The sequence below is a fragment of the Cnephaeus nilssonii genome (assembly GCF_951640355.1).
Source record: "Cnephaeus nilssonii genome assembly, chromosome: X".
Lineage (NCBI taxonomy): Eukaryota > Metazoa > Chordata > Mammalia > Chiroptera > Vespertilionidae > Cnephaeus > Cnephaeus nilssonii.
Window position 1 is genome coordinate 10,707,167 of NC_137071.1, and position 10,282 is coordinate 10,717,448.

At 38.0% G+C, this 10,282-nt stretch overlaps 1 pseudogene across 1 annotated transcript; it reads left to right on the top strand.

Annotated features, from left to right (window-relative positions):
- Window positions 1-4,988: 4,988 nt before the first annotated feature.
- Window positions 4,989-5,321, top strand: LOC307096260 (large ribosomal subunit protein eL33-like; annotated as a pseudogene). Its single transcript has one exon. The product of its transcript is annotated as a large ribosomal subunit protein eL33-like (transcript).
- The last annotated feature ends 4,961 nt before the right edge of the window (window positions 5,322-10,282 follow it).

The following is a 10,282-nucleotide window of genomic DNA, read 5'->3' on the forward strand; positions in this document are numbered from 1 at the left end:
ACATTAGTGAGGAAAAAAATTGATTCTGGGTTGGGGCCACTTTGTATAGTTTGCACATTCTCTCCATGTCCATGTGAGTATTCTTTGGGTACTCTGGTTTCCTGCTACCTCCCAATACTGTGCACGTTAGGTTACTTGGGGTGTCTTAATTGTCCCAGTATGACTGAGTGAGTGAGCTTGTGTGTGTGTGTGTGTGTGTGTGTGTGTGTGTGTGTGTCCTGCAATGGAATGGTATCCTATCCAGACTTGGTTCCTGCTTTGTGCTCTGAGCTGTTGAGATAGGCTACAGGCAGCCCCCACCCTGAACTGGAATAAGTGGGTTGGGTAATAATTATTTTACTTGTTTTTATTAATCTTTCTTAAATGCATGTATAGTTCACATTTATTTCAATGTTTAATACTAGAAGTGTTTTGGTGATGTTTCTTCATTAAAAATTTGGTGATGTTTTTGTGGCCAGAAATATGCTGTAAGAACTTAACTCTTTTTTATATTAATTACCCTGTGATAAAACTGGTTTTCTTATATGTCCTCTTCCGTTAAAGTCACAGTTTCCAAGAAACTATTGACAAAGTTAAGTGAAGACTTACTGTATTGTATATGTAATTGGAATACCAAAAGGAGAACAAAGAGAAAATGGAGTAGAAAGAATATTTTAAGTAAGAAGACCAAAATTTTCCAAAATTAATGACAGAATCCAAATGATAGATCCAGGAAGCTAAGATGCCAATTCTTTTCAAATTGACCTATAGATTCAATACAATCCCAATCAAAATCCCCAAAAGCTATTTTGTAGATATTGACAATATGATTCTAAAGTTTATATAGACAGACAAAAAGACTGAGAATAGACAATACAATACTGAAAAACAAGAATGACTTGGAGGACTCACACTACCCAATTTTAAGATTTACTATAAAGTCACAGTAATCATGATAGTATGGCATTGGCAAAATAATAAACACATACATCAATGGAACAGAATAGAGATCTCAAGAAATATATTCACAAAAATATAGTCAACTGATCTTAGATAAAGGATTAAAGGCAATCAGTGAAGAAAGGATAGTCTTTTTAGCAAATAGTGCTGGAATATTTGATCATCCATATGCAAAATAATAATAATTATTATTATTATAATTATAAATATATCCACAGAAATAACACCTTTCACAAAAATTAAAACATAGTGGATCATAGACATAAACATATAAAACTATACAGCTTAAAAAACTATAAAACATCTAGAAGGAAATGCAGGAGAAAATCTGGGTGATCTTGGGTTTGGTGATAAGTTTTAAATATAATATTGAAAGCACAATCTATAAAAAAAGTTAATAAGTTGGATTTCATAAAAATTAAAATTTGCTCAGTTAAAGATCTGAACAGACACCTTAACAAAGAAGATATACACTGAGTGGCCAGATTATTATGATCTCTGAATGCATAATAATCTGGCCACTCAGTATATATATATTAGAGGCCTGGTGCATGAATTCGTGCATGGGTGGGGTCCAGCCAGCCTGGCCAGGGGGAGGGGACATGGGCAGTTGACCAGCCTGCCTGCTAGTCGAACTCCTGGTTGAGGGGACCATTTGCATATTAGCCTTTTATTATATAGGATATACACTGAGTGGCCAGATTATTATGCGTTCAGAGATCATAATAATCTGGCCACTCAGTGTGCAGTTGGTAAATAAGCACATGAAAAGACGCTCTGTATCACTTGTCATTAGGGAATTGACAATTAAAGCAAAAATGTGATACCACTACACACCTATTAGAATGGCTAGATGAGTAAGTTTTGGGGACCTAATGTATAGCATGGTTAAATTAGTTAACAACACGGTAGCATATACTTGAAAATTACTAAGACAGCAGATCTTAAATGTTCTCACCATAAAAATAAAATGGTAACTATATGACGTAATGGATGTATTAACTAAGCTTATTGTGGTAGTCATTTCACAATTAAATGTATCAAATCATCATCTTGTACACTTTAAACTTACACAATGATATAAGCTAAATAAATCTCAATAAATCTGGAAAAAGAGAAGGCTAGAATCCAAAAAACCTACAATACCAATAGCTGGTGAGGATGTGGAATAACAAGAACCCTCAATCATTGCTGAGTAATGTTATAGCCACTTTTGAAGATAGTGTCTTCCAAAGCTAAACATAATCTTATATGATCCAGCAGTTGTGCTACTAGGTATTTATCAAATTATATTTGAGAAACTTATATAAAAAATTGGCATATGAAGGTTTATAGCAGCTTTATTAATACTTGTAAAAATAACTGGAAATAATCAGGATGTTTAATAGGTGAGTGGATAAAGAAACCTTGGTTATAAAACCATGAAAAAAAACATAAATGAATCTTAAATGCATATTGGTACTTGAAATGAGTCAATATTATTCCAATCCCATATGATTCCCAATGATATGACTTTTTTAAAAAGCAAAAACTATAGAGAGAATGGTTTCCATGGTTGAATATATGAAGCATAGGAGATTCTTTAGGGAAGTGAAACTATTCTGTATCATATCATAAGACTGGCTATGTAACTCATAGATTTATTAAATCCAGGGAAATTTACAGCACAGAGTAAACTTTAATATACCCAAATTAGAAACAAAATCATTTAGGAGGTCAAAGAATCCCAGGATAGAATATATAATATGGCAAAATAAGTATGTTACACATGCATGAAACAACTTCACTGAAGGGGGAGGAGGAAGGTGGCGATCTAGGAACTTTGGAAATGAGCAGAATCTGGAGGACTAAAGGCAAAAGAAACTGTACATTCTCACTGACTCTAGTTGATAGAATTTTTCCTTATGAAGATACTAGAGGCCTGGAGCATGAAAATTCATGCACTGGATGGGGGATCCCTCAGCCTGGTCTGCCCCCTCTCACAGTCCGGGAGCCCTCAGGGGTGGGAGGCGACCTGGCGATCAGGGGAAGGCAACACCCCCTCACACCTCTGCCGCTGCCACTGCCAGCAGTGCAAGCCTCAGCCAGCCTGATTACCTGAGCCTCGGGCGGCCCTGGGCGGCTCAGTAGCCGCCATCCAAGGCTTGCCTGCACCTTGGGCCAGCCCTGGGTGCCTGAGGGGCTGAGGGGACTGGGGGACTCCTTGCCACGCCTGCCACCCTGGGGGGGGCGCTGAGGGGACTGGGTGCCACCATATTTGAGGGTGGGGCAGTCAATTAGCATATACCCTCCTTATTGGCTGTTGGTGCTTCCATCTTTGAGGGTGGGGCAGTCAATTAGCATATTCCCTCCTTATTGGCTGTGGGCGCCACCATTTTGCAACAGCATGAGAGTCAATTAGCATATTCCCTCTTTATTAGGTAGGATGGGTTAAGAATTCGGATACCACTATACATGTATACTGCAATTGAACAATTAAGTAAACAGTAGCAGATGGTGGGAGTGATGTTTCTCACTGTTGAAATGGAGTTTACAGATGTGCAAGGGGAGGAGATTAGAATGATTTCAGATCATCCCCAACTACCAAAGAATCAGTTTAAGCCTTGATTCCTTTCTGTGCAAAATTAGATATTTTTTGATGTGGGAAGACAGCATATTGCACAGCATATGAAACTGGAAAGAAATGTACAATATATTGTGATGTTCAACCCAAAACAATTATTTGCAAATATTTGATAGAGATTTGTTACATATACCCTTTATTTTAAAAATTGCAATTTAAATCTACAGTTTTATTATATCCAAAGGAGAGAAGTATTTGTTTATAGAAAGGCATTATCAAGAAATGGAATTAAGTGTGAATAAGAGACCCTTCTAACAGAAGGCAAAAACTGGAAGAAAAATTATCGCATGAGGTAAAAGCAATGGAAAATTCATTGCTTTTTGGAGGCAACCCCACAGAGTTAATTCCTCTATGGTGCTGAAGGCTTCTGCTTTGAAATTCATTTTATTGACCTAAAGCTTAAACTGCAGGGTGACTCAAGGATAATTGACAGGAGGTAGAGAACATCATGCTAGCATTGTCACGTATGCCCTCACTCATTCCCTTGTTAAAAGATGCATTATGCAAATGTATCCTCCACTGAATTTTGTTAGCATTTTTTTTTTGTCCCTGGTAAAGTATTACCCATGTTTGTCAAGGAGAAGGAGTAAAACTTACCCTTTCAAATGCTTCAGTGATTATGTCCCCACACTTCAATTATTGCATGAAATTCAAGCCCACAGAAAAGGTTTCAAAACCTAAAGGTAGTTTTACTTTGTACCTGATCTATGTATATGTTGTGGGTTTAGAAGAAAATAAAGCATATCTAGGAGCAGGAAACAGATGTAATTAGAATCTGAAAACATGTGGGTTTTTTTTAGTGAAATTCTTTTCCAAAGTTACCTGGTAGCTGCAAAATCAATCTCCATCACACTAGTAAGAATATACCCTGAGAGGCCAGATAATTATGATCTCCGAACGCATAATAATCTGGCCACTCTGTGTATGTATATATATGTATGTGTGTGTGTGTGTGTGTGTGTGTGTGTGTGCGTGTGTGTGTGTGTGTATATATGTATATAAATATATATAAATATATATATATATATATATATATATATATATATATATATATATATATATATATTAGAGGCCCAGTGCATGAATTCATGTCATGCAGGGGTGGGGTCCGGTCAGCCTGGTTAGGGGGAGGGGACATGGGCAGTAGGCCAGCCTGCCTGATGGTCGAACTCCTGGTCGAGGGGACAATTTGCATATTAGCCTTTTATTATATAGGATATACACTGAGTGGCCAGATTATTATGCATTCAGAGATCATAATAATCTGGCCACTCCGTGTAATCATTTATTCATATGTGTGTGTGAGAGAGGGGGGGAGGGGAGAGAGAGAGAGAGAGTTAAAACATATAGAACTCACAGATAGAGCTCTTTCCACCATCTTGGAGCCAGAGGAGGCTGTGGGAACAGGACATCTTTAAGGACAAATATGTGTGGCAGGCTGTGATCCAGGGCCATTTTTGCTGGATAGAAGTGGGGCCTCTGGAACCAAAGGGAGCACACAGCTCTTCTGAAAATCGAAGGTGTTTATACTTGAGATGAAACTGAATTCTATCTAGGCAAGAGATGTGCTTATGTGTGCAAAGCAAAGAACAACACAGTGACTCCTGGTGGCAAAGTGAACAAAACCAGAGTCATCAGGGGAAAGGTAACTCGTGCTCATGGAAACAGTGGCATGATTCATGCTTATTTCTGAGGCAACCTTCCTGCTTAGGCCATTGGACACAGAACCTGTGTAATGTTGTACTCCTCAAGGATTTAAACTTACAGAAAAAGAAATAAATAAAGTGGATTTGTAAGATTAAATAAAACTCATAAATACAGATATATGTGAAGAGTTGAAAGTAGCAACAAGAATGTTAAGTTATTTATTAATCAAAATCCAGATTACTCTTCAATTAAACACTGCAAAGTATGGGGGAAGCAGTGGTCTTGCAGTTAATGTATTTCTCCATGACACAAATCATTCCTACAAATAGTTTTCACAAAGCATAAAAGAAAGCATCGCTGCTGGAAGGAATAAAAATAGTGGGCTTTCATGAAAAGTAGATACAAATGATATCTATATATATAAAAGGATAATATGCAAAGTGTCCCCTCAGGAGTTTGACCAGGAGAACAGGAGTTCAATGGGTCACTATGACGTGTGCTGACCACCAGGGGGCAGTGTGGAACATGACGGGCGACCAGTGGTGATGGCTCGCACTGAGGGAGCAAGAGAAGGAAGAGGTGGGGAGGCAGATGAACCTGATCGGCCCTGATCACTGGCAAGGCCTAGGGACCCTACCCATGCATGAATTTCGTGCACTTGGCCTCTAGTGTAAATTACAAATATACAAATATCTATAGTTTACCTTTGAGCTGATGGTCATCCATGCTTTCATATCAGCCTTTACTAAGGGAACCCCTGATAATTTGATTCTCTACTTTAAGGCCATGGAACCTAATTAATACAGAGAGACACAATAAAAACTGATTAGACAAAAATGCACTATGTCCTTGGGTTTAGGGGAGAAAAGACTGGCTATTGGTCCTTTCCTAGCATTAAGGGAAAAATATAATCTTGTTTTATAGTCTTAAAATATCCCATATTTGCTCTTTTAGTATTAATGCATTTGAAGAGAAATAACTTGAGTAAAATAAAGTTGATGGCCTTGATCGCAATCAACTTGTAGCCTGTATTTTGCAGAACCCAGAGCTATCCTGCAAGCCTATTTTCTTTTAAAACTGAGCATGCCCCAGGTAAAACAGCTAGCTATTAATAAGTCAGAAGTGTATCATTCTAGGACATACACAATTTTGGGAGAGACTTGAAAATTAAAATCCTGGAAAAAAAAACACACTTATCAGTGTCATTTCTATTTAAATGGCAATTTGATATGCTTTTGTATAGCCAAAGAGTAATTAAACCTCTATCTTCACTTTATAAAAAAGAGGATTTGACTAAATGTTTGGTGTCAAGACAGTCATTCGAGGAGGGTAGAGCTTATTAACCAGAGGTAAGCGATGCAGGCATTATTGACACTTAGCTGTGGAGGTAAGCCCTGTGCCTTCCTGGGCACGCTTCTTCCCTCCTAGCTCAGTTCATTAGTATGCAGCCGGAAAATGCCAGCATGGAGGATGCCAAGGCAGACAAAGAAACGACTCAAGGGAGATTTAAACTTCATGACTGTACACATTCTCATAAAGTCTAAAGAACTTAACTACTCACAGCAGGGCAACCCCCCACCATGTTCTTTCAGTGAAACAATCCACATTACTCTTGTGGCTAGCATGATGACAACACGAATTTGAAAATATCTGCAGAATGGTGCTGGTTTCTTTGGTCAGGAAATACTAGCAGGAATTCCTTTCATCTTCCCAGACCTACTGCTTGTTCTGATACAGAGTGGCCTAGTGGGGTTGCAACTGTAGGCTTATATCCACATTTTGTAATCACAGCTGTTTCTCTGCAGTGAAAGGAAAGCAAACAATGGTAGCGGCCATTATTAGAATATTTAAATTCACAGAACCAATTTTGCTTTACCTGGATATTTTGAGGAAAAGTGTTTTCTTTAAAAGATATTTGACCAATAGCAATAACAGTTATTATGTATTGAGTGCCACTATGTGCCAGGCTGTGAGCTATGGGCTTTAGGTACATTATTTCTCTAACCCTCACAAAACTCTGAGAGGAAGGTATTGGTGATAGGCATTGTACAGATGAGGAAACAGGCTCGCAGAGGTAAACATTCTTTGTCACATGTTCTACAGTCAGAAGTAGAAGAATCATATGAATATTGTACTAGCCTTGTATCCTGGGAATAAATCTCACTTGGTCCTGGTGTATAATCTATATTATAAAAAGCCAGTGGCCCTAATGCCTGAATGACCAAACAACCGGTCACCATGAAGTGCATGGAGCACCTCCAGGTCCCTCCCCGCAGAAGCCCACAGGCTCCAATCGCAGCAAGGCTGGTGGCCAGTGGGCAGGCGGGTGGGCGTAGTGAGGTGGGCGCGGCAAGGCGGACGCGGCGAGGTAGGCATGGGTGGACGGGGCTGCGAGCATAGAGAGGAGCATGTGTGTGAGTGCAGCCACGCTATTTCACACGCTGGGCCTCTAGTCTTTTTAACATAATGCTGGATCTGAGTTGCTAATATTCTGTTGAGGATTTTAGCATCTATGTTCATCAGTGATATTGGCCTGTAATTCTCTTTCTTTGTAATGACTTCATCTAGTTTTGGAATTAGGGTGATGCTGGCCTCATAAAAAGAGCTTGGAAGCGTTCCTTCCTCTTGGATTTTTTTGGATAGTTTGAGGAGGACAGGTGTTAGTTCTTCTTTGAAGGTTTGGTAAACTCCCCTGTGAAGCTGACCAGGCCAGGACTTTTGTTGGTTGGAGGTTTTTTTCGTTTTGTTTTGATTTTGTTTTCTGCTTCAATTTCTTCCATTGTTATTGGCCTATTCAGGTTTCCTGATTCTTCCTGATTCAGGTTTGGGAGATTATATTTTTCTAGGAATTTGTCCATTTCATTCATCTTGTCCAGCTTGTTGGCATATAGTTGTTCATAGTATTTTCTTACAATCCTTTGTATTTCTGCGGTACTAGATGTTACTTCACCTCTTTCATTTCTGATTTTATTTATTTGGGTCCTCTCTCTTTGTTTAAAGGTTCATTAATCTTGTTTATCTTGGTTTCATTGATCTTTTGTATTATTTTTTAAGATTCTCTGTCATTTATTTCCACTCTGATATTTATTATTTCCTTCCTTCTACTTAGTCTGGGCTTTTCTTGTTGTTTTCTTTCTAATTCTTCAAGTTGTAGGTTTAGGTAGTTTATTAAAATTTTTTCTTGTATTTTGAGATAGGCCTGCAATGCTATGAACTTCCCTCTCAGGACTGCTTTTGCTATGTTCCAGAGATTTGGGGTGGTTGTGTGTTCATTTACATTTGTTTCCAGGAAGCTTTTGATTTCTTCCTCGATCTTATTGGCAACACATTCATTGTTTAATAACATTCTATTTAATAACATCCATGTGTTTGGATGCTTTTGAGTGTTTTCACTGTAGATGTGATACATCACATAAGCAAATTGATAAACAAAAACAACATGTTCATAGCAATAGAAGCAGAAAAAGCATTCAACAAAATCCAACACCAATTTTTAAAAATATTTTTTATTGATTTCAGAGAGGATGGGAGAGGGAGAGGAAGATAGAAACATCACTGGGGATTGAGCTGCAACCCTTCATGTGCCCTGACCAGGAATTGAACCATGACCTCCTGGTTCATAGATCAATGCTCAATCACTGAGCCACACCAGATGGGCACCAACACCAACTTTTGATAAGAACTCTAAGCAAAGTGGGAATAGAGGGATCATACCTCAACATAATAAAGGCCATATATGACAAATCTACAGCCAACATCATACTCAATGGGCAAAAACTAAATTCATTTCCCCTAAGAATAGGAACAAGACAGTTATAGCCTCCTTCACCACTCTTATTCAGCATGGTACTGGAAGTGCTAGCCACAGCAATCAGATAAGAAGAAAAAAATAAAAGGCATCCAAATTGGAAAGGAGGAAGTAAGACTGTCATTTTTCACAGATGACATGATATTGTACATAGAAAACCCTAAAGACTCCACAAAAAACTACTAGATTTAATAAATGAATTCAGCAATGTAGCAGGATATAAAATGAACACCCAGAAATCAATGGCATTTTTATACATTAATAATGATCTCTCAGAAAGAGAAACTAAAAAAACACACAAAACAATTCCATTTACATTACAACAACAACAACAAAAATTAAGATACTTAGGGATAAACTATCCAAGGAGGTAAAACTTCTGTATTCAGAAGACTACAGGACATTGAAAAAAGAGATAGAGGAAGATATAAACAAGTGGAAGAATATACTGTGTTTATGAATTGGTAGAATTAACATAGTTAAAATTTCCATACTACCGAAAGCAATCTGTAAATTCAGTGCAGTTCCTATTAAAATACCAATGGCATATTTCACATATCTAGAACAAATGCTCCAACAATGTATATGAAACCAAAAAAAAAGACCCTGAATAGCCGCAGCAATCTTAGGAAAGAAGAACAAAGTTGGAGGATTACAATGCCAGATATCAACTTATATTACAAAGCTACTGTAATATAAGCCTAGGCATATAAGAATAGGCATATGGATCAATGGAACAGAACAGAGAACCCAGAAATTGACGCAAGCCATTACACTCAATATTTGACAAAGTTGGCAAGAACATACACCAGAGTAAAGATAGTCTCTTTAATAAACGGTCTTTGGAAAACTGGACAGATACATGCAAAAAAAAAAAAAAAAAAAAAAAACTAGACCACAAACTTACACCATTCACAAGAATAAACTGAAAATGGACAAAATAATTAAGTGTATGTCATGAAACCATAAAAATCCTAGAAGAAACCATAGGCAGCAAAATCTCAGACATCTTTCATAGCAATATGTTTGAGGATACATCTCTTAGGGCAGTGGTCGGCAAACTCATTAGTCAACAGAGCCAAATATCAACAGTACAATGATTGAAATTTCTTTTGAGAGCGGAAAACCGACTTCTGCACATGGGCCACGAAGTTTCAATCTCACTGTACATGCATGCCTGCACGTGGTATTTTGTGGAAGAGCCACACTCAAGGGGCCAAAGAGCCGCATGTGGCTCGCGAGCCGCAGTTTGCTGACCACTGTCT